This window comes from Nothobranchius furzeri, chromosome 17 (genome assembly GCF_043380555.1).
Source record: "Nothobranchius furzeri strain GRZ-AD chromosome 17, NfurGRZ-RIMD1, whole genome shotgun sequence".
NCBI classification, from domain to species: domain Eukaryota; kingdom Metazoa; phylum Chordata; class Actinopteri; order Cyprinodontiformes; family Nothobranchiidae; genus Nothobranchius; species Nothobranchius furzeri.
The window spans coordinates 4,455,124-4,481,752 of NC_091757.1; positions in this window are offsets into that span (position 1 = coordinate 4,455,124).

Genomic DNA, 26,629 nt, shown 5'->3' on the forward strand with positions numbered 1-26,629 from the left:
TTGTAAATGGCACCCAGAATTATGTTGCACGAAGCACAATTTCACATCATTCTGGGTCCATTTGTGTTAAAACAAGGTCCAATCAGGCTGAAACGTTACAGGAAGGTAGAATCTATTATGTTGTAAGTGATCTGAACGTTTCATCATGATAGCACTTTCCTAAGGGGGTCAAACCATGTCCCAAAGGTCACCGGATCAGGTGTCAATTTAAAGAAGTAGTCCAGTTACACATTTGTGGGCTTATAACTTGGCTTCTGAATGTCCTAGAGAGGTTAGGTTTGTTTTAGTGTACTCCAATCAAAAGCCCCTACAACCACAAAAGGAATGGAGTCATTAGCACTTATGGTTTGTAAATGGCACCCAGTATTATGTTGCACGAAGCACAATTTCACATCATTCTGGGTCCATTTGTGTGAAAACAAGGTCCAATCAGGCTGAAACTTTACAGGAAGGTAGAATCTATTGAGTTGTAAGTGATCTCAACGTTTCAAGATGATAGCACTTTCCTAAGGGGGTCAAACCATGTCCCAAAGGTCACCGGGCCTGGTGTCAATTTAAAGAAGTAGTCCAGTTACACATTTGTGGGCTTATAACTTGGCTTCTGAATGTCCTAGAGAGATCAGGTTTGTTTTAGGGTACTCCAATCAACAGCTCCTAAAACCACAAAAAGGAATGGAGTCATTAGCACTTATGGTTTTTAAATGGCACCCAGAATTATGTTGCACGAAGCACAATTTCACATCATTCTGGGTTCATTTGTGTGAAAACAAGGTCCAATCAGGCTGAAACGTTACAGGAAGGTAGAATCTATTGAGTTGTAAGTGATCTGAACGTTTCATGATGATAGCACTTTCCTAAGGGGGTAAAACCATGTCCCAAAGGTCACCGGATCTGGTGTCAATTTAAAGAAGTAGTCCAGTTACACATTTGTGGGCTTATAACTTGGCTTCTGAATGTCCTAGAGAGATCAGGTTTGCTTTAATGTACTCCAATCAACAGCCCCTACAACCACAAAAAGGAATGAAGACATTAGCACTTATGGTTTTTAAATGGCACCCAGAATTATGTTGCACAAAGCACAATTTCACATCATTCTGGGTTCATTTGTGTGAAAACAAGGTCCAATCAGGCTGAAACGTTACAGGAAGGTAGAATCTATTGAGTTGTAAGTGATCTTAACGTTTCATGATGATAGCACTTTCCTAAGGGGGTCAAACCATGTCCCAAATGTCACCGGATCTGGTGTCTATTTAAAGAAGTAGTCCAGTTACACATGTGTGGGCTTATAACTTGGCTTCTGAATGTCCTAGAGAGATCAGGTTTGTTTTAGGGTACTCCAATCAATAGCTCCTACAACCACAAAAAGGAATGGAGTCATTAGCACTTATGGTTTTTAAATGGCACCCAGAATTATGTTGCACGAAGCACAATTTCACATCATTCTGGGTTCATTTGTGTGAAAACAAGGTCCAATCAGGCTGAAACGTTACAGGAAGGTAGAATCTATTGAGTTGTAAGTGATCTGAACGTTTCATGATGATAGCACTTTCCTAAGGGGGTAAAACCATGTCCCAAAGGTCACCGGATCTGGTGTAAATTTAAAGAAGTAGTCCAGTTACACATTTGTGGGCTTATAACTTGGCTTCTGAATGTCCTAGAGAGATCAGGTTTGTTTTAATGTACTCCAATCAACAGCCCCTACAACCACAAAAAGGAATGGAGTCATTAGCACTTATGGTTTGTAAATGGCACCCAGAATTATGTTGCACAAAGCACAATTTCACATCATTCTGGGTTCATTTGTGTGAAAACAAGGTCCAATCAGGCTGAAACGTTACAGGAAGGTAGAATCTACTGAGTTGTAAGTGATCTGAACGTTTCATGATGATAGCACTTTCCTAAGGGGGTCAAACCATGTTCCAAATGTCACCGGATCTGGTGTCAATTTAAAGAAGTAGTCCAGTTACACATTTGTGGGCTTATAACTTGGCTTCTGAATGTCCTAGAGAGATCAGGTTTTTTTTTACTGTACTCCAATCAACAGCCCCTACAACCACAAAAAGGAATGGAGTCATTAGAACTTATGCTTTGTAAATGGCACCCAGAATTATGTTGCACGAAGCACAATTTCAGATCATTCTGGGTCCATTTGTGTGAAAACAATGTCCAATCAGGCTGAAACGCTACAAGAAGTTAGAATCTATTGAGTTGTAAATGATCTGAACGTTTCAAGATGATCGCACATTCCTTTAGGGGGAAAAAGCATGTCCCAACGGTCACCGGGCCTTGTGTCACTTTAAAGAATAGTCCAGTTACACCTTTGTGGGCTTATAACTTGGCTTCTGAATGTCCTAGAGAGGTTAGGTTTGTTTTAGTGTACTCCAATCAACAGCCCCTACAATCACAAAAAGGAATGGAGTCATTAGCACTTATGGTTTGTAAATGGCAACCAGAATTATGTTGCACGAAGCACAATTTCACATCATTCTGGGTTCATTTGTGTGAAAACAAGGTCCAATCAGGCTGAAACGTTACAGGAAGGTAGAATCTATTGAGTTGTAAGTGATCTGAACGTTTCATCATGATAGCACTTTCCTAAGGGGGTCAAACCATGTCCCAAAGGTCACCGGATCAGGTGTCAATTTAAAGAAGTAGTCCAGTTACACATTTGTGGGCTTTTAACTTGGCTTCTGAATGTCCTAGAGAGATCAGGTTTGTTTTAGTGTACTCCAATCAACAGCCCCTACAACCACAAAAAGGAATGGAGTCATTAGCACTTATGGTTTGTAAATGGCACCCAGAATTATGTTGCACGAAGCACAATTTCACATCATTCTGGGTCCATTTGTGTGAAAACAAGGTCCAATCAGGCTGAAACTTTACAGGAAGGTAGAATCTATTGAGTTGTAAGTGATCTCAACGTTTCAAGATGATAGCACTTTCCTAAGGGGGTCAAACCATGTCCCAAAGGTCACCGGGCCTGGTGTCAATTTAAAGAAGTAGTCCAGTTACACATTTGTGGGCTTATAACTTGGCTTCTGAATGTCCTAGAGAGATCAGGTTTGTTTTAGGGTACTCCAATCAACAGCTCCTACAACCACAAAAAGGAATGAAGACATTAGCACTTATGGTTTTTAAATGGCACCCAGAATTATGTTGCACGAAGCACAATTTCACATCATTCTGGGTTCATTTGTGTGAAAACAAGGTCCAATCAGGCTGAAACGTTACAGGAAGGTAGAATCTATTGAGTTGTAAGTGATCTTAACGTTTCATGATGATAGCACTTTCCTAAGGGGGTCAAACCATGTCCCAAATGTCACCGGATCTGGTGTCAATTTAAAGAAGTAGTCCAGTTACACATGTGTGGGCTTATAACTTGGCTTCTGAATGTCCAAGAGAGATCAGGTTTGTTTTAGGGTACTCCAATCAATAGCTCCTACAACCACAAAAAGGAATGGAGTCATTAGCACTTATGGTTTTTAAATGGCACCCAGAATTATGTTGCACGAAGCACAATTTCACATCATTCTGGGTTCATTTGTGTGAAAACAAGGTCCAATCAGGCTGAAACGTTACAGGAAGGTAGAATCTATTGAGTTGTAAGTGATCTGAACGTTTCATGATGATAGCACTTTCCTAAGGGGGTAAAACCATGTCCCAAAGGTCACCGGATCTGGTGTAAATTTAAAGAAGCAGTCCAGTTACACATTTGTGGGCTTATAACTTGGCTTCTGAATGTCCTAGAGAGATCAGGTTTGTTTTAATGTACTCCAATCAACAGCCCCTACAACCACAAAAAAGAATGGAGTCATTAGCACTTATGGTTTGTAAATGGCACCCAGAATTATGTTGCACAAAGCACAATTTCACATCATTCTGGGTTCATTTGTGTGAAAACAAGGTCCAATCAGGCTGAAACGTTACAGGAAGGTAGAATCTACTGAGTTGTAAGTGATCTGAACGTTTCATGATGATAGCACTTTCCTAAGGGGGTCAAACCATGTCCCAAATGTCACCGGATCTGGTGTCAATTTAAAGAAGTAGTCCAGTTACACATTTGTGGGCTTATAACTTGGCTTCTGAATGTCCTAGGGAGATCAGGTTTTTTTTTACTGTACTCCAATCAACAGCCCCTACAACCACAAAAAGGAATGGAGTCATTAGCACTTATGCTTTGTAAATGGCACCCAGAATTATGTTGCACGAAGCACAATTTCAGATCATTCTGGGTCCATTTGTGTGAAAACAATGTCCAATCAGGCTGAAACGCTACAAGAAGGTAGAATCTATTGAGTTGTAAGTGATCTGAACGTTTCAAGATGATCGCACATTCCTATAGGGGGTAAAACCATGTCCCAACGGTCACCGGGCCTTGTGTCACTTTAAAGAATAGTCCAGTTACACCTTTGTGGGCTTATAACTTGGCTTCTGAATGTCCTAGAGAGGTTAGGTTTGTTTTAGTGTACTCCAATCAACAGCCCCTACAACCACAAAAAGGAATGGAGTCATTAGCACTTATGGTTTGTAAATGGCAACCAGAATTATGTTGCACGAAGCACAATTTCACATCATTCTGGGTTCATTTGTGTGAAAACAAGGTCCAATCAGGCTGAAACGTTACAGGAAGGTAGAATCTATTGAGTTGTAAGTGATCTGAACGTTTCATCATGATAGCACTTTCCTAAGGGGGTCAAACCATGTCCCAAAGGTCACCGGATCAGGTGTCAATTTAAAGAAGTAGTCCAGTTACACATTTGTGGGCTTATAACTTGGCTTCTGAATGTCCTAGAGAGATCAGGTTTGTTTTAGTGTACTCCAATCAACAGCCCCTACAACCACAAAAAGGAATGGAGTCATTAGCACTTATGGTTTGTAAATGGCACCCAGAATTATGTTGCACGAAGCACAATTTCACATCATTCTGTGTCCATTTGTGTGAAAACAAGGTCCAATCAGGCTGAAACGCTACAAGAAGGTAGAATCTATTGAGTTGTAAGTGATCTGAACGTTTCAAGATGATCGCACATTCCTATAGGGGGTAAAACCATGTCCCAAAGGTCACCGGGCCTGGTGTCACTTTAAAGATGTAGTCCAGTTACACCTTTGTGGGCTTATAACTTGGCTTCTGAATGTCCTAGAGAGGTTAGGTTTGTTTTAGTGTACTCCAATCAAAAGCCCCTACAACCACAAAAAGGAATGGAGTCATTAGCACTTATGGTTTGTAAATGGCACCCAGAATTATGTTGCACGAAGCACAATTTCACATCATTCTGGGTTCATTTGTGTGAAAACAAGGTCCAATCAGGCTGAAACGTTACAGGAAGGTAGAATCTATTGAGTTGTAAGTGATCTGAACGTTTCATGATGATAGCACTTTCCTAAGGGGGTCAAACCATGTCCCAAAGTTCACCGGATCTGGTGTCACTTTAAAGAAGTAGTCCAGTTACACATTTGTGGGCTTATAACTTGGCTTCTGAATGTCCTAGAGAGGTCAGGTTTGTTTTAGTGTACTCCAATCAACAGCCCCTACAACCACAAAAAGGAATGGAGACATTAGCACTTATGGTTTTTAAATGGCACCCAGAATTATGTTGCACGAAGCACAATTTCACATCATTCTGGGTTCATTTGTGTGAAAACAAGGTCCAATCAGGCTGAAACGTTACAGGAAGGTAGAATCTATTGAGTTGTAAGTGATCTGAACGTTTCATGATGATAGCACTTTCCTAAGGGGGTAAAACCATGTCCCAAAGGTCACCGGATCTGGTGTCAATTTAAAGAAGTAGTCCAGTTTCACATTTGTGGGCTTATAACTTGGCTTCTGAATGTCCTAGAGAGATCAGGTTTGTTTTAATGTACTCCAATCAACAGCCCCTACAACCACAAAAAGGAATGGAGTCATTAGCACTTATGGTTTGTAAATGGCACCCAGAATTATGTTGCACAAAGCACAATTTCACATCATTCTGGGTTCATTTGTGTGAAAACAAGGTCCAATCAGGCTGAAACGTTACAGGAAGGTAGAATCTACTGAGTTGTAAGTGATCTGAACGTTTCATGATGATAGCACTTTCCTAAGGGGGTCAAACCATGTCCCAAATGTCACCGGATCTGGTGTCAATTTAAAGAAGTAGTCCAGTTACACATTTGTGGGCTTATAACTTGGCTTCTGAATGTCCTAGAGAGATCAGGTTTGTTTTACTGTACTCCAATCAACAGCCCCTACAACCACAAAAAGGAATGGAGTCATTAGCACTTATGCTTTGTAAATGGCACCCAGAATTATGTTGCACGAAGCACAATTTCAGATCATTCTGGGTCCATTTGTGTGAAAACAATGTCCAATCAGGCTGAAACGCTACAAGAAGGTAGAATCTATTGAGTTGTAAGTGATCTGAACGTTTCAAGATGATCGCACATTCCTATAGGGGGTAAAACCATGTCCCAAAGGTCACCGGGCCTTGTGTCACTTTAAAGAATAGTCCAGTTACACCTTTGTGGGCTTATAACTTGGCTTCTGAATGTCCTAGAGAGGTTAGGTTTGTTTTAGTGTACTCCAATTAACAGCCCCTACAACCACAAAAAGGAATGGAGTCATTAGCACTTATGGTTTGTAAATGGCACCCAGAATTATGTTGCACGAAGCACAATTTCACATCATTCTGGGTTCATTTGTGTGAAAACAAGGTCCAATCAGGCTGAAACGTTACAGGAAGGTAGAATCTATTGAGTTGTAAGTGATCTGAACATTTCATGATGATAGCACTTTCCTAAGGGGGTCAAACCATGTCCCAAAGGTCACCGGATCTGGTGTCAATTTAAAGAAGTAGTCCAGTTACACATTTGTGGGCTTATAACTTGGCTTCTGAATGTCCTGGAGCGATGAGGTTTGTTTTAGTGTACTCCAATCAACAGCCCCTACAACCACAAAAAGGAATGGAGTCATTAGCACTTATGGTTTTTTAATGGCACCCAGAATTATGTTGCACGAAGCACAATTTCACAACATTCTGCGTTCATTTGTGTGAAAACAAGGTCCAATCAGGCTGAAACGTTACAGGAAGGTAGAATCTATTGAGTTGTAAGTGATCTGAACGTTTCATGATGATAGCACTTTCCTAAGGGGGTCAAACCATGTCCCAAAGGTCACCGGATCTGGTGTCACTTTAATGAAGTAGTCCAGTTACACATTTGTGGGCTTCTAACTTGGCTTCTGAATGTCCTAGAGAGATCAGGTTTGTTTTAGTATACTCCAATCAACAGCCCCTACAACCACAAAAAGGAATGGAGTCATTAGCACTTATGGTTTGTAAATGGCACCCAGAATTATGTTGCACGAAGCACAATTTCACATCATTCTGTGTCCATTTGTGTGAAAACAAGGTCCAATCAGGCTGAAACGCTACAAGAAGGTAGAATCTATTGAGTTGTAAGTGATCTGAACGTTTCAAGATGATCGCACATTCCTATAGGGGGTAAAACCATGTCCCAAAGGTCACCGGGCCTGGTGTCACTTTAAAGATGTAGTCCAGTTACACCTTTGTGGGCTTATAACTTGGCTTCTGAATGTCCTAGAGAGGTTAGGTTTGTTTTAGTGTACTCCAATCAAAAGCCCCTACAACCACAAAAAGGAATGGAGTCATTAGCACTTATGGTTTGTAAATGGCACCCAGAATTATGTTGCACGAAGCACAATTTCACATCATTCTGGGTTCATTTGTGTGAAAACAAGGTCCAATCAGGCTGAAACGTTACAGGAAGGTAGAATCTATTGAGTTGTAAGTGATCTGAACGTTTCATGATGATAGCACTTTCCTAAGGGGGTCAAACCATGTCCCAAAGTTCACCGGATCTGGTGTCACTTTAAAGAAGTAGTCCAGTTACACATTTGTGGGCTTATAACTTGGCTTCTGAATGTCCTAGAGAGGTCAGGTTTGTTTTAGTGTACTCCAATCAACAGCCCCTACAACCACAAAAAGGAATGGAGACATTAGCACTTATGGTTTTTAAATGGCACCCAGAATTATGTTGCACGAAGCACAATTTCACATCATTCTGGGTTCATTTGTGTGAAAACAAGGTCCAATCAGGCTGAAACGTTACAGGAAGGTAGAATCTATTGAGTTGTAAGTGATCTTAACGTTTCATGATGATAGCACTTTCCTAAGGGGGTCAAACCATGTCCCAAATGTCACCGGATCTGGTGTCAATTTAAAGAAGTTGTCCAGTTACACATTTGTGGGCTTATAACTTGGCTTCTGAATGTCCTAGAGAGATCAGGTTTGTTTTAGGGTACTCCAATCAACAGCTCCTATAACCACAAAAAGGAATGGAGTCATTAGCACTTATGGTTTTTAAATGGCACCCAGAATTATGTTGCACGAAGCACAATTTCACATCATTCTGGGTTCATTTGTGTGAAAACAAGGTCCAATCAGGCTGAAACGTTACAGGAAGGTAGAATCTATTGAGTTGTAAGTGATCTGAACGTTTCATGATGATAGCACTTTCCTAAGGGGGTAAAACCATGTCCCAAAGGTCACCGGATCTGGTGTCAATTTAAAGAAGTAGTCCAGTTTCACATTTGTGGGCTTATAACTTGGCTTCTGAATGTCCTAGAGAGATCAGGTTTGTTTTAATGTACTCCAATCAACAGCCCCTACAACCACAAAAAGGAATGGAGTCATTAGCACTTATGGTTTGTAAATGGCACCCAGAATTATGTTGCACAAAGCACAATTTCACATCATTCTGGGTTCATTTGTGTGAAAACAAGGTCCAATCAGGCTGAAACGTTACAGGAAGGTAGAATCTACTGAGTTGTAAGTGATCTGAACGTTTCATGATGATAGCACTTTCCTAAGGGGGTCAAACCATGTCCCAAATGTCACCGGATCTGGTGTCAATTTAAAGAAGTAGTCCAGTTACACATTTGTGGGCTTATAACTTGGCTTCTGAATGTCCTAGAGAGATCAGGTTTGTTTTACTGTACTCCAATCAACAGCCCCTACAACCACAAAAAGGAATGGAGTCATTAGCACTTATGCTTTGTAAATGGCACCCAGAATATAGTTGCACGAAGCACAATTTCAGATCATTCTGGGTCCATTTGTGTGAAAACAATGTCCAATCAGGCTGAAACGCTACAAGAAGGTAGAATCTATTGAGTTGTAAGTGATCTGAACGTTTCAAGATGATCGCACATTCCTATAGGGGGTAAAACCATGTCCCAAAGGTCACCGGGCCTTGTGTCACTTTAAAGAATAGTCCAGTTACACCTTTGTGGGCTTATAACTTGGCTTCTGAATGTCCTAGAGAGGTTAGGTTTGTTTTAGTGTACTCCAATTAACAGCCCCTACAACCACAAAAAGGAATGGAGTCATTAGCACTTATGGTTTGTAAATGGCACCCAGAATTATGTTGCACGAAGCACAATTTCACATCATTCTGGGTTCATTTGTGTGAAAACAAGGTCCAATCAGGCTGAAACGTTACAGGAAGGTAGAATCTATTGAGTTGTAAGTGATCTGAACATTTCATGATGATAGCACTTTCCTAAGGGGGTCAAACCATGTCCCAAAGGTCACCGGATCTGGTGTCAATTTAAAGAAGTAGTCCAGTTACACATTTGTGGGCTTATAACTTGGCTTCTGAATGTCCTGGAGCGATGAGGTTTGTTTTAGTGTACTCCAATCAACAGCCCCTACAACCACAAAAAGGAATGGAGTCATTAGCACTTATGGTTTTTTAATGGCACCCAGAATTATGTTGCACGAAGCACAATTTCACATCATTCTGGGTTCATTTGTGTGAAAACAAGGTCCAATCAGGCTGAAACGTTACAGGAAGGTAGAATCTATTGAGTTGTAAGTGATCTTAACGTTTCATGATGATAGCACTTTCCTAAGGGGGTCAAACCATGTCCCAAATGTCACCGGATCTGGTGTCAATTTAAAGAAGTTGTCCAGTTACACATTTGTGGGCTTATAACTTGGCTTCTGAATGTCCTAGAGAGATCAGGTTTGTTTTAGGGTACTCCAATCAACAGCTCCTATAACCACAAAAAGGAATGGAGTCATTAGCACTTATGGTTTTTAAATGGCACCCAGAATTATGTTGCACGAAGCACAATTTCACATCATTCTGGGTTCATTTGTGTGAAAACAAGGTCCAATCAGGCTGAAACGTTACAGGAAGGTAGAATCTATTGAGTTGTAAGTGATCTGAACGTTTCATGATGATAGCACTTTCCTAAGGGGGTAAAACCATGTCCCAAAGGTCACCGGATCTGGTGTCAATTTAAAGAAGTAGTCCAGTTTCACATTTGTGGGCTTATAACTTGGCTTCTGAATGTCCTAGAGAGATCAGGTTTGTTTTAATGTACTCCAATCAACAGCCCCTACAACCACAAAAAGGAATGGAGTCATTAGCACTTATGGTTTGTAAATGGCACCCAGAATTATGTTGCACAAAGCACAATTTCACATCATTCTGGGTTCATTTGTGTGAAAACAAGGTCCAATCAGGCTGAAACGTTACAGGAAGGTAGAATCTACTGAGTTGTAAGTGATCTGAACGTTTCATGATGATAGCACTTTCCTAAGGGGGTCAAACCATGTCCCAAATGTCACCGGATCTGGTGTCAATTTAAAGAAGTAGTCCAGTTACACATTTGTGGGCTTATAACTTGGCTTCTGAATGTCCTAGAGAGATCAGGTTTGTTTTACTGTACTCCAATCAACAGCCCCTACAACCACAAAAAGGAATGGAGTCATTAGCACTTATGCTTTGTAAATGGCACCCAGAATTATGTTGCACGAAGCACAATTTCAGATCATTCTGGGTCCATTTGTGTGAAAACAATGTCCAATCAGGCTGAAACGCTACAAGAAGGTAGAATCTATTGAGTTGTAAGTGATCTGAACGTTTCAAGATGATCGCACATTCCTATAGGGGGTAAAACCATGTCCCAAAGGTCACCGGGCCTTGTGTCACTTTAAAGAATAGTCCAGTTACACCTTTGTGGGCTTATAACTTGGCTTCTGAATGTCCTAGAGAGGTTAGGTTTGTTTTAGTGTACTCCAATTAACAGCCCCTACAACCACAAAAAGGAATGGAGTCATTAGCACTTATGGTTTGTAAATGGCACCCAGAATTATGTTGCACGAAGCACAATTTCACATCATTCTGGGTTCATTTGTGTGAAAACAAGGTCCAATCAGGCTGAAACGTTACAGGAAGGTAGAATCTATTGAGTTGTAAGTGATCTGAACATTTCATGATGATAGCACTTTCCTAAGGGGGTCAAACCATGTCCCAAAGGTCACCGGATCTGGTGTCAATTTAAAGAAGTAGTCCAGTTACACATTTGTGGGCTTATAACTTGGCTTCTGAATGTCCTGGAGCGATGAGGTTTGTTTTAGTGTACTCCAATCAACAGCCCCTACAACCACAAAAAGGAATGGAGTCATTAGCACTTATGGTTTTTTAATGGCACCCAGAATTATGTTGCACGAAGCACAATTTCACAACATTCTGCGTTCATTTGTGTGAAAACAAGGTCCAATCAGGCTGAAACGTTACAGGAAGGTAGAATCTATTGAGTTGTAAGTGATCTGAACGTTTCATGATGATAGCACTTTCCTAAGGGGGTCAAACCATGTCCCAAAGGTCACCGGATCTGGTGTCACTTTAATGAAGTAGTCCAGTTACACATTTGTGGGCTTCTAACTTGGCTTCTGAATGTCCTAGAGAGATCAGGTTTGTTTTAGTATACTCCAATCAACAGCCCCTACAACCACAAAAAGGATCGGAGTCATTAGCACTTATGGTTTTTAAATGGCACCCAGAATTATGTTGCACGAAGCACAATTTCACATCATTCTGGGTTCATTTGTGTGAAAACAAGGTCCAATCAGGCTGAAACGTTACAGGAAGGTAGAATCTATTGAGTTGTAAGTGATCTGAACGTTTCATGATGATAGCACTTTCCTAAGGGGGTCAAACCATGTCCCAAAGGTCACCGGATCTGGTGTCAATTTAAAGAAGTTGTCCAGTTACACCTTTGTGGGCTTATAACTTGGCTTCTGAATGTCCTAGAGCGATCAGGTTTGTTTTAGTGTACTCCAATGAACAGCCCCTACAACCACAAAAAGGAATGGAGACATTAGCACTTATGGTTTTTAAATGGCACCCAGAATTATGTTGCACGAAGCACAATTTCACATCATTCTGGCTTCATTTGTGTGAAAACAAGGTCCAATCAGGCTGAAACGTTACAGGAAGGTAGAATCTATTGAGTTGTAAGTGATCTGAACGTTTCATCATGATAGCACTTTCCTAAGGGGGTCAAACCATGTCCCAAAGGTCACCGGATCAGGTGTCAATTTAAAGAAGTAGTCCAGTTACACATTTGTGGGCTTATAACTTGGCTTCTGAATGTCCTAGAGCGATCAGGTTTGTTTTAGTGTACTCCAATCAACAGCCCCTACAACCACAAAAAGGAATGGAGTCATTAGCTCTTATGGTTTGTAAATGGCACCCAGAATTATGTTGCACGAAGCACAATTTCACTAGCCTGGCAAGCCAGACTAAATAAATGTATTATTTAGTCTGGCCACGCTCCATTGACGGCTCTCGGTTGTGGGGCGGGTTCTACCGTTGTCTTTCAAATGATCTCCGCATTCCACTGGACAAAGAATGTGACATACTCTTGTTTCACTCTGTTGCATCATCCCACCCACCAGGCATATAGAGTGCCCTGATTGGCCCAAAAAGCAGATAAAGCTCTGTGATTTGTTCACTAAGCAGATAGAGCACTATGATTGGCCCGCCATTATGGACCAATCACAGCTCTTTATGTGTTTGAAACCCCTCTAGAGAGCTGTGATTGGCTAGCCAGAGTCCTGGTAGGAGCTGCTAGGTTCCAATGGAGCGTGCCTAGACCATTCTTTGCAAAGCAAGAATTTGGTCTAGTTCACTAGGCTACAATTTCACATCATTCTGTGTCCATTTGTGTGAAAACAAGGTCCAATCAGGCTGAAACTTTACAGGAAGGTAGAATCTACTGAGTTGTAAGTGATCTGAACGTTTCATGATGATAGCACTTTCCTAAGGGGGTCAAACCATGTCCCAAAGGTCACCGGATCAGGTGTCAATTTAAAGAAGTAGTCCAGTTACACATTTGTGGGCTTATAACTTGGCTTCTGAATGTCCTAGAGAGATCAGGTTTGTTTTAGTGTACTCCAATCAACAGCCCCTACAACCACAAAAAGGAATGGAGTCATTAGCACTTATGGTTTGTAAATAGCACCCAGAATTATGTTGCACGAAGCACAATTTCACATCATTCTGTGTCCATTTGTGTGAAAACAAGGTCCAATCAGGCTGAAACGCTACAAGAAGGTAGAATCTATTGAGTTGTAAGTGATCTGAACGTTTCAAGATGATCGCACATTCCTATAGGGGGTAAAACCATGTCCCAAAGGTCACCGGGCCTGGTGTCACTTTAAAGATGTAGTCCAGTTACACCTTTGTGGGCAAAACAAGGTCCAATCAGGCTGAAACATTCTAGGAAGGTAGAATCTATTGAGTTGTAAGTGATCTGAACGTTTCATGATGATAGCACTTTCCTAAGGGGGTCAAACCATGTCCCAAAGGTCACCGGATCTGGTGTCAATTTAAAGAAGTAGTCCAGTTACACATTTGCGGGCTTATAACTTGGCTTCTGAATGTCCTAGAGAGATCAGGTTTGTTTTAGTGTACTCCAATAAACAGCCCCTACAACCACAAAAAGGAATGGAGTCATTAGCACTTATGGTTTGTAAATGGCACCCAGAATTATGTTGCACGAAGCACAATTTCACATCATTCTGGGTCCATTTGTGTGAAAACAAGGTCCAATCAGGCTGAAATGCTACAAGAAGGTAGAATCTATTGAGTTGTACGTGATCTGAACGTTTCAAGATGATCGCACATTCCTATAGGGGGTAAAACCATGTCCCAAAGGTCACCGGATCTGGTGTCAATTTAAAGAAGTAGTCCAGTTACACATTTGTGGGCTTATAACTTGGCTTCTGAATGTCCTAGAGAGATCAGGTTTGTTTTAGTAAACTCCAGTCAACAGCCCCTACAACCACAAAAAGGAATGGAGTCATTAGCACTTATGGCTTTTAAATGGCACCCAGAATTATGTTGCACGAAGCACAATTTCACATCATTCTGGGTTCATTTGTGTGAAAAAAAGTCCAATCAGGCTGAAACGTTACAGGAAGGTAGAATCTATTGAGTTGTAAGTGATCTGAACGTTTCATGATGATAGCACTTTCCTAAGGGGGTCAAACCATGTCCCAAAGGTCACCGGATCTGGTGTCAATTAAAGAAGTAGTCCAGTTACACATTTGTGGGCTTATAACTTGGCTTCTGAATGTCCTAGAGAGATCAGGTTTGTTTTAGTATACTCCAATCAACAGCCCCTACAACCACAAAAAGGAATGGAGTCATTAGCACTTATGGTTTTTAAATGGCACCCAGAATTATGTTGCACGAAGCACAATTTCACATCATTCTGGGTTCATTTGTGTGAAAACAAGGTCCAATCAGGCTGAAACGTTACAGGAAGGTAGAATCTATTGAGTTGTAAGTGATCTGAACGTTTCATGATGATAGCACTTTCCTAAGGGGGTCAAACCATGTCCCAAAGGTCACCGGATCTGGTGTCTTTTTAAAGAAGTAGTCCAGTTACACATTTGTGGGCTTATAACTTGGCTTCTGAATGTCCTAGAGAGGTCAGGTTTGTTTTAGTGTACTCCAATCAACAGCCCCTACAACCAGAAAAAGGAATGGAGTCATTAGCACTTATGGTTTGTAAATGGCACCCAGAATTATGTTGCACGAAGCACAATTTCATATCATTCTGGGTTCATTTGTGTGAAAACAAGGTCCAATCAGGCTGAAACTTTACAAGAAGGTAGAATCTATTGAGTTGTAAGTGATCTGAACGTTTCATGATGATCGCACATTCCTATAGGGGGTCAAACCATGTCCCAAAGGTCACCGGGCCTGGTGTCACTTTAAAGAAGTAGTCCAGTTACACCTTTGTGGGCTTATAACTTGGCTTCTGAATGTCCTAGAGAGGTCAGGTTTGTTTTAGTGTACTCCAATCAACAGCCACTACAACCACAAAAAGGAATGGAGTCATTAGCACTTATGGTTTTTAAATGGCACCCAGAATTGTGTTGCACGAAGCACAATTTCACATCATTCTGGGTTCATTTGTGTGAAAACAAGGTCCAATCAGGCTGAAACGTTACAGGAAGGTAGAATCTATTGAGTTGTAAGTGATCTTAACGTTTCATGATGATAGCACTTTCCTAAGGGGGTCAAACCATGTCCCAAAGGTCACCGGGCCTGGTGTCACTTTAAAGAAGTAGTCCAGTTACACCTTTGTGGGCTTATAACTTGGCTTCTGAATGTCCTAGAGAGGTTAGGTTTGTTTTAGTGTACTCCAATCAACAGCCCCTACAACCACAAAAAGGAATGGAGTCATTAGCACTTATGGTTTCTAAATGGCACCCAGAATTATGTTGCACGAAGCACAATTTCACATCATTCTGGGTCCATTTGTGTGAAAACAAGGTCCAATCAGGCTGAAACGTTACAAGAAGGTAGAATCTATTGAGTTGTAAGTGATCTGAACGTTTCATGATGATAGCACATTCCTAAGGGGGTCAAACCATGTCCCAAAGGTCACCGGGCCTGGTGTCACTTTAAAGAAGTAGTTCAGTTACACGTTTGTGGGCTTATAGCATTTCTTCTGAATGTCCTAGAGAGGTCAGGTTTGTTTTAGAGTACTTCAATTAACAGCCCCTACAACCCCAAAAAGAAATGGAGTCATTAGCACTTATGATTTTTAAATGGCACCCAGAATTATGTCGCACAAAGCACAATTTCACATCATTCCGGGTCCATTTCTCAGAAAAAAGCTTCAATCAGGCTGAAACGTCACAGAAAAGTAGAATCTATTGAGTTGTAAATGATTCCTGTGTTTCATGATGATGGGACTTTCCTAAGGGGGTCAAATCAGGTCATAAAGGTCACCGGGCCTGGTGTAACTTTAAAGAAGTAGTCCAGTTACACCTTTGTGGGCTTATAACTTTTCTTCTGAATGTGCTAGAGAGGTCAGGTTTGTTTTAGAGTTCTCCAATTAACAGCCCCTACAACCCCAAAAAGGAATGGAGTCATTAGCACTTATGGTTTTTAAATGGCACCCAGAATTGTGTCGCACAAAGCACAATTTCACATTATTCCGGGTCCATTTCTCAGAAAAAAGCTTCAATCAGGCTGAAACATCACGGAAAAGTAGAATCTATTGAGTTGTAAATGATTCCTGTGTTTCTTGATGATAGCACATTCCTAAGGGGGTCAAATCAGGTCATAAAGGTCACCGGATCACTTGTTCCTTATAGGGGGTATTCCAAACACACGTTTGTGGGCTTATAACTTGGCTTCTGAATGTGTCAGAGAGGTCAGGTTTGTTTTAAGGTACTCCAATCAACAGCCCCTACAACCCCAAAAAGGAATGGAGTCATTAGCACTTATGGTTTTTAAATGGCACCCAGAATTATGTTGCACGAAGCACAATTTCACATCATTCTGGGTCCATTTGTGTGAAAACAAGGTCCAATAAGGCTGAAACGCTACAGGAAGGTAGATTCTATTGAGTTGTAAGTGATCTGAACGTTTCATGATGATAGCACATTCCTAATGGGGTCAAACCATGTCCCAAAGGTCAACGGTCCTGGTGTCACTTTAAAGAAGTAGTCCTGTTACACATTTGTGGGCTTATATCTTTTCTTCTAAATGTCCTAGAGAGGTCAAGTTTGTTTTAGAGTACTCCAATTACCAGCCACTATTACCCCAAAAAGGAATGGAGTCATTAGCACTTATGGCTTTTAAATGGCACCCAGAATTATGTTGCACGAAGCACAATTTCACATCATTCTGGGTTCATTTGTGTGAAAACAAGGTCCAATCAGGCTGAAACATTCTAGGAAGGTAGAATCTATTGAGTTGTAAGTGATCTGAACGTTTCATGATGATAGCACTTTCCTAAGGGGGTCAAACCATGTCCCAAAGGTCACCGGATCTGGTGTCAATTTAAAGAAGTAGTCCAGTTACACATTTGTGGGCTTATAACTTGGCTTCTGAATGTCCTAGAGAGATCAGGTTTGTTTTAGTGTACTCCAATAAACAGCCCCTACAACCACAAAAAGGAATGGAGTCATTAGCACTTATGGTTTGTAAATGGCACCCAGAATTATGTTGCACGAAGCACAATTTCACATCATTCTGGGTCCATTTGTGTGAAAACAAGGTCCAATCAGGCTGAAATGCTACAAGAAGGTAGAATCTATTGAGTTGTACGTGATCTGAACGTTTCAAGATGATCGCACATTCCTATAGGGGGTAAAACCATGTCCCAAAGGTCACCGGATCTGGTGTCAATTTAAAGAAGTAGTCCAGTTACACATTTGTGGGCTTATAACTTGGCTTCTGAATGTCCTAGAGAGATCAGGTTTGTTTTAGTAAACTCCAGTCAACAGCCCCTACAACCACAAAAAGGAATGGAGTCATTAGCACTTATGGCTTTTAAATGGCACCCAGAATTATGTTGCACGAAGCACAATTTCACATCATTCTGGGTTCATTTGTGTGAAAAAAAAGTCCAATCAGGCTGAAACGTTACAGGAAGGTAGAATCTATTGAGTTGTAAGTGATCTTAACGTTTCATGATGATAGCACTTTCCTAAGGGGGTCAAACCATGTCCCAAAGGTCACCGGATCTGGTGTCAATTAAAGAAGTAGTCCAGTTACACATTTGTGGGCTTATAACTTGGCTTCTGAATGTCCTAGAGAGATCAGGTTTGTTTTAGTATACTCCAATCAACAGCCCCTACAACCACAAAAAGGAATGGAGTCATTAGCACTTATGGTTTTTAAATGGCACCCAGAATTATGTTGCACGAAGCACAATTTCACATCATTCTGGGTTCATTTGTGTGAAAACAAGGTCCAATCAGGCTGAAACGTTACAGGAAGGTAGAATCTATTGAGTTGTAAGTGATCTGAACGTTTCATGATGATAGCACTTTCCTAAGGGGGTCAAACCATGTCCCAAAGGTCACCGGATCTGGTGTCTTTTTAAAGAAGTAGTCCAGTTACACATTTGTGGGCTTATAACTTGGCTTCTGAATGTCCTAGAGAGGTCAGGTTTGTTTTAGTGTACTCCAATCAACAGCCCCCACAACCAGAAAAAGGAATGGAGTCATTAGCACTTATGGTTTGTAAATGGCACCCAGAATTATGTTGCACGAAGCACAATTTCATATCATTCTGGGTTCATTTGTGTGAAAACAAGGTCCAATCAGGCTGAAACGTTACAGGAAGGTAGAATCTATTGAGTTGTAAGTGATCTGAACGTTTCATGATGATAGCACTTTCCTAAGGGGGTCAAACCATGTCCCAAAGGTCACCGGATCTGGTGTCAATTTAAAGAAGTAGTCCAGTTAAACATTTGTGGGCTTATAACTTGGCTTCTGAATGTCCTAGAGAGGTTAGGTTTGTTTTAGTTTACTCCAATCAACAGCCCCTACAACCACAAAAAGGAATGGAGTCATTAGCACTTATGGTTTCTAAATGGCACCCAGAATTATGTTGCACGAAGCACAATTTCAAATCATTCTGGGTTCATTTGTGTGAAAACAAGGTCCAATCAGGCTGAAACGTTACAGGAAGCTAGAATCTATTGAGTTGTAATTGATCTGAATGTTTCATGATGATAGCACTTTCCTAAGGGGGTCAAACCATGTCCCAAAGGTCACCGGATCTGTTGTCAATTTAAAGAAGTAGTCCAGTTACACATTTGTGGGCTTATAACTTGGCTTCTGAATGTCCAAGAGAGATCAGGTTTGTTTTAATGTACTCCAATCAACAGCCCCTACAACCACAAAACGGAATGGAGTCAACTTCTTTAAATTGACACCAGATCCGGTGACATTTGGGACATGGTTTGACCCCCTTAGGAAAGTGCTATCATCATGAAACGTTAAGATCACTTACAACTCAATAGATTCTACCTTCCTGTAACGTTTCAGCCTGATTGGACCTTGTTTTCACACAAATGAACCCAGAATGATGTGAAATTGTGCTTCGTGCAACATAATTCTGGGTGCCATTTAAAAACCATAAGTGCTAATGTCTCCATTCCTTTTTGTGGTTGTAGGGGCTGTTGATTGGAGTACACTAAAACAAACCTGACCTCTCTAGGACATTCAGAAGCCAAGTTATAAGCCCACAAATGTGTAACTGGACTACTTCTTTAAAGTGACACCAGATCCGGTGAACTTTGGGACATGGTTTGACCCCCTTAGGAAAGTGCTATCATCATGAAACGTTCAGATCACTTACAACTCAATAGATTCTACCTTCCTGTAACGTTTCAGCCTGATTGGACCTTGTTTTCACACAAATGAACCCAGAATGATGTGAAATTGTGCTTCGTGCAACATAATTCTGGGTGCCATTTACAAACCATAAGTGCTAATGACTCCATTCCTTTTTGTGGTTGTAGGGGCTTTTGATTGGAGTACACTAAAACAAACCTAACCTCTCTAGGACATTCAGAAGCCAAGTTATAAGCCCACAAAGGTGTAACTGGACTACATCTTTAAAGTGACACCAGGCCCGGTGACCTTTGGGACATGGTTTTACCCCCTATAGGAATGTGCGATCATCTTGAAACGTTCAGATCACTTACAACTCAATAGATTCTACCTTCTTGTAGCGTTTCAGCCTGATTGGACCTTGTTTTCACACAAATGGACACAGAATGATGTGAAATTGTGCTTCGTGCAACATAATTCTGGGTGCCATTTACAAACCATAAGTGCTAATGACTCCATTCCTTTTTGTGGTTGTAGGGGCTGTTGATTGGAGTACACTAAAACAAACCTGATCTCTCTAGGACATTCAGAAGCCAAGTTATAAGCCCACAAATGTGTAACTGGACTACTTCTTTAAATTGACACCTGATCCGGTGACCTTTGGGACATGGTTTGACCCCCTTAGGAAAGTGCTATCATGATGAAACGTTCAGATCACTTACAACTCAATAGATTCTACCTTCCTGTAACGTTTCAGCCTGATTGGACCTTGTTTTCACACAAATGAACCCAGAATGATGTGAAATTGTGCTTCGTGCAACATAATTCTGGTTGCCATTTACAAACCATAAGTGCTAATGACTCCATTCCTTTTTGTGGTTGTAGGGGCTGTTGATTGGAGTACACTAAAACAAACCTAACCTCTCTAGGACATTCAGAAGCCAAGTTATAAGCCCACAAAGGTGTAACTGGACTATTCTTTAAAGTGACACAAGGCCCGGTGACCGTTGGGACATGGTTTTACCCCCTATAGGAATGTGCGATCATCTTGAAACGTTCAGATCACTTACAACTCAATAGATTCTACCTTCTTGTAGCGTTTCAGCCTGATTGGACATTGTTTTCACACAAATGGACCCAGAATGATCTGAAATTGTGCTTCGTGCAACATAATTCTGGGTGCCATTTACAAAGCATAAGTGCTAATGACTCCATTCCTTTTTGTGGTTGTAGGGGCTGTTGATTGGAGTACAGTAAAAAAAAAACCTGATCTCCCTAGGACATTCAGAAGCCAAGTTATAAGCCCACAAATGTGTAACTGGACTACTTCTTTAAATTGACACCAGATCCGGTGACATTTGGGACATGGTTTGACCCCCTTAGGAAAGTGCTATCATCATGAAACGTTCAGATCACTTACAACTCAGTAGATTCTACCTTCCTGTAACGTTTCAGCCTGATTGGACCTTGTTTTCACACAAATGAACCCAGAATGATGTGAAATTGTGCTTTGTGCAACATAATTCTGGGTGCCATTTACAAACCATAAGTGCTAATGACTCCATTCTTTTTTGTGGTTGTAGGGGCTGTTGATTGGAGTACATTAAAACAAACCTGATCTCTCTAGGACATTCAGAAGCCAAGTTATAAGCCCACAAATGTGTAACTGGACTACTTCTTTAAATTTACACCAGATCCGGTGACCTTTGGGACATGGTTTTACCCCCTTAGGAAAGTGCTATCATCATGAAACGTTCAGATCACTTACAACTCAATAGATTCTACCTTCCTGTAACGTTTCAGCCTGATTGGACCTTGTTTTCACACAAATGAACCCAGAATGATGTGAAATTGTGCTTCGTGCAACATAATTCTGGGTGCCATTTAAAAACCATAAGTGCTAATGACTCCATTCCTTTTTGTGGTTGTAGGAGCTATTGATTGGAGTACCCTAAAACAAACCTGATCTCTCTTGGACATTCAGAAGCCAAGTTATAAGCCCACACATGTGTAACTGGACTACTTCTTTAAATTGACACCAGATCCGGTGACATTTGGGACATGGTTTGACCGCCTTAGGAAAGTGCTATCATCATGAAACGTTAAGATCACTTACAACTCAATAGATTCTACCTTCCTGTAACGTTTCAGCCTGATTGGACCTTGTTTTCACACAAATGAACCCAGAATGATGTGAAATTGTGCTTCGTGCAACATAATTCTGGGTGCCATTTAAAAACCATAAGTGCTAATGTCTTCATTCCTTTTTGTGGTTGTAGGAGCTGTTGATTGGAGTACCCTAAAACAAACCTGATCTCTCTAGGACATTCAGAAGCCAAGTTATAAGCCCACAAATGTGTAACTGGACTACTTCTTTAAATTGACACCAGGCCCGGTGACCTTTGGGACATGGTTTGACCCCCTTAGGAAAGTGCTATCATCTTGAAACGTTGAGATCACTTACAACTCAATAGATTCTACCTTCCTGTAAAGTTTCAGCCTGATTGGACCTTGTTTTCACACAAATGGACCCAGAATGATGTGAAATTGTGCTTCGTGCAACATAATTCTGGGTGCCATTTACAAACCATAAGTGCTAATGACTCCATTCCTTTTTGTGGTTGTAGGGGCTGTTGATTGGAGTACACTAAAACAAACCTGATCTCTCTAGGACATTCAGAAGCCAAGTTAAAAGCCCACAAATGTGTAACTGGACTACTTCTTTAAATTGACACCTGATCCGGTGACCTTTGGGACATGGTTTGACCCCCTTAGGAAAGTGCTATCATGATGAAACGTTCAGATCACTTACAACTCAATAGATTCTACCTTCCTGTAACGTTTCAGCCTGATTGGACCTTGTTTTCACACAAATGAACCCAGAATGATGTGAAATTGTGCTTCGTGCAACATAATTCTGGTTGCCATTTACAAACCATAAGTGCTAATGACTCCATTCCTTTTTGTGGTTGTAGGGGCTGTTGATTGGAGTACACTAAAACAAACCTAACCTCTCTAGGACATTCAGAAGCCAAGTTATAAGCCCACAAAGGTGTAACTGGACTATTCTTTAAAGTGACACAAGGCCCGGTGACCGTTGGGACATGGTTTTACCCCCTATAGGAATGTGCGATCATCTTGAAACGTTCAGATCACTTACAACTCAATAGATTCTACCTTCTTGTAGCGTTTCAGCCTGATTGGACATTGTTTTCACACAAATGGACCCAGAATGATCTGAAATTGTGCTTCGTGCAACATAATTCTGGGTGCCATTTACAAAGCATAAGTGCTAATGACTCCATTCCTTTTTGTGGTTGTAGGGGCTGTTGATTGGAGTACAGTAAAAAAAAACCTGATCTCTCTAGGACATTCAGAAGCCAAGTTATAAGCCCACAAATGTGTAACTGGACTACTTCTTTAAATTGACACCAGATCCGGTGACATTTGGAACATGGTTTGACCCCCTTAGGAAAGTGCTATCATCATGAAACGTTCAGATCACTTACAACTCAGTAGATTCTACCTTCCTGTAACGTTTCAGCCTGATTGGACCTTGTTTTCACACAAATGAACCCAGAATGATGTGAAATTGTGCTTTGTGCAACATAATTCTGGGTGCCATTTAAAAACCATAAGTGCTAATGACTCCATTCCTTTTTGTGGTTGTAGGAGCTATTGATTGGAGTACCCTAAAACAAACCTGATCTCTCTAGGACATTCAGAAGCCAAGTTATAAGCCCACACATGTGTAACTGGACTACTTCTTTAAATTGACACCAGATCCGGTGACATTTGGGACATGGTTTGACCCCCTTAGGAAAGTGCTATCATCATGAAACGTTCAGATCACTTACAACTCAATAGATTCTACCTTCCTGTAACGTTTCAGCCTGATTGGACCTTGTTTTCACACAAATGAACCCAGAATGATGTGACATTGTGCTTCGTGCAACATAATTCTGGGTGCCATTTAAAAACCATAAGTGCTAATGCCTCCGATCCTTTTTGTCGTTGTAGGGGCTGTTGATTGGAGTATACTAAAACAAACCTGATCTCTCTAGGACATTCAGAAGCCAAGTTAGAAGCCCACAAATGTGTAACTGGACTACTTCATTAAAGTGACACCAGATCCGGTGACCTTTGGGACATGGTTTGACCCCCTTAGGAAAGTCCTATCATCATGAAACGTTCAGATCACTTACAACTCAATAGATTCTACCTTCCTGTAACGTTTCAGCCTGATTGGACCTTGTTTTCACACAAATGAACGCAGAATGTTGTGAAATTGTGCTTCGTGCAACATAATTCTGGGTGCCATTAAAAAACCATAAGTGCTAATGACTCCATTCCTTTTTGTGGTTGTAGGGGCTGTTGATTGGAGTACACTAAAACAAACCTCATTGCTCCAGGACATTCAGAAGCCAAGGTATAAGCCCACAAATGTGTAACTGGACTACTTCTTTAAATTGACACCAGATCCGGTGACCTTTGGGACATGGTTTGACCCCCTTAGGAAAGTGCTATCATCATGAAATGTTCAGATCACTTACAACTCAATAGATTCTACCTTCCTGTAACGTTTCAGCCTGATTGGACCTTGTTTTCACACAAATGAACCCAGAATGATGTGAAATTGTGCTTCGTGCAACATAATTCTGGGTGCCATTTACAAACCATAAGTGCTAATGACTCCATTCCTTTTTGTGGTTGTAGGGGATGTTGATTGGAGTACACTAAAACAAACCTAACCTCTCTAGGACATTCAGAAGCCAAGTTATAAGCCCACAAAGGTGTAACTGGACTATTCTTTAAAGTGACACAAGGCCCGGTGACCTTTGGGACATGGTTTTACCCCCTATAGGAATGTGCGATCATCTTGAAACGTTCAGATCACTTACAACTCAAAAGATTCTACCTTCTTGTAGCGTTTCAGCCTGATTGGACATTGTTTTCACACAAATGGACCCAGAATGATCTGAAATTGTGCTTCGTGCAACATAATTCTGGGTGCCATTTACAAAGCATAAGTGCTAATGACTCCATTCCTTTTTGTGGTTGTAGGGGCTGTTGATTGGAGTACATTAAAACAAACCTGATCTCTCTAGGACATTCAGAAGCCAAGTTATAAGCCCACAAATGTGTAACTGGACTACTTCTTTAAATTGACACCAGATCCGGTGACATTTGGGACATGGTTTGACCCCTACTGAGTTGTAAGTGATCTGAACGTTTCATGATGATAGGACTTTCCTAAGGGGGTCAAACCATGTCCCAAAGGTCACCGGATCTGGTGTCACTTTAATGAAGTAGTCCAGTTACACATTTGTGGGCTTCTAACTTGGCTTCTGAATGTCCTAGAGAGATCAGGTTTGTTTTAGTATACTCCAATCAACAGCCCCTACAACGACAAAAAGGATCGGAGTCATTAGCACTTATGGTTTTTAAATGGCACCCAGAATTATGTTGCACGAAGAACAATGTCACATCATTCTGGGTTCATTTGTGTGAAAACAAGGTCCAATCAGGCTGAAACGTTACAGGAAGGTAGAATCTATTGAGTTGTAAGTGATCTGAACGTTTCATGATGATAGCACTTTCCTAAGGGGGTCAAACCATGTCCCAAAGGTCACCGGATCTGGTGTCAATTTAAAGAAGTTGTCCAGTTACACATTTGTGGGCTTATAACTTGGCTTCTGAATGTCCTAGAGCGATCAGGTTTGTTTTAGTGTACTCCAATCAACAGCCCCTACAACCACAAAAAGGAATGGAGACATTAGCACTTATGGTTTTTAAATGGCACCCAGAATTATGTTGCACGAAGCACAATTTCACATCATTCTGGCTTCATTTGTGTGAAAACAAGGTCCAATCAGGCTGAAACGTTACAGGAAGGTAGAATCTATTGAGTTGTAAGTGATCTGAACGTTTCATGATGATAGCACTTTCCTAAGGGGGTCAAACCATGTCCCAAAGGTCACCGGATCAGGTGTCAATTTAAAGAAGTAGTCCAGTTACACATTTGTGGGCTTATAACTTGGCTTCTGAATGTCCTAGAGCGATCAGGTTTGTTTTAGTGTACTCCAATCAACAGCCCCTACAACCACAAAAAGGAATGGAGTCATTAGCACTTATGGTTTGTAAATGGCACCCAGAATTATGTTGCACGAAGCACAATTTCACATCATTCTGTGTCCATTTGTGTGAAAACAAGGTCCAATCAGGCTGAAACGCTACAAGAAGGTAGAATCTATTGAGTTGTAAGTGATCTGAACGTTTAAAGATGATCGCACATTCCTATAGGGGGTAAAACCATGTCCCAAAGGTCACCGGGCCTGGTGTCACTTTAAAGATGTAGTCCAGTTACACCTTTGTGGGCTTATAACTTGGCTTCTGAATGTCCTAGAGAGGTTAGGTTTGTTTTAGTGTACTCCAATCAAAAGCCCCTACAACCACAAAAAGGAATGGAATCATTAGCACTTATGGTTTGTAAATGGCACCCAGAATTATGTTGCACGAAGCACAATTTCACATCATTCTGGGTCCATTTGTGTTAAAACAAGGTCCAATGAGGCTGAAACGTTACAGGAAGGTAGAATCTATTATGTTGTAAGTGATCTGAACGTTTCATCATGATAGCACTTTCCTAAGGGGGTCAAACCATGTCCCAAAGGTCACCGGATCAGGTGTCAATTTAAAGAAGTAGTCCAGTTACACATTTGTGGGCTTATAACTTGGCTTCTGAATGTCCTAGAGAGGTTAGGTTTGTTTTAGTGTACTCCAATCAAAAGCCCCTACAACCACAAAAGGAATGGAGTCATTAGCACTTATGGTTTGTAAATGGCACCCAGTATTATGTTGCACGAAGCACAATTTCACATCATTCTGGGTCCATTTGTGTGAAAACAAGGTCCAATCAGGCTGAAACTTTACAGGAAGGTAGAATCTATTGAGTTGTAAGTGATCTCAACGTTTCAAGATGATAGCACTTTCCTAAGGGGGTCAAACCATGTCCCAAAGGTCACCGGGCCTGGTGTCAATTTAAAGAAGTAGTCCAGTTACACATTTGTGGGCTTATAACTTGGCTTCTGAATGTCCTAGAGAGATCAGGTTTGTTTTAGGGTACTCCAATCAACAGCTCCTAAAACCACAAAAAGGAATGGAGTCATTAGCACTTATGGTTT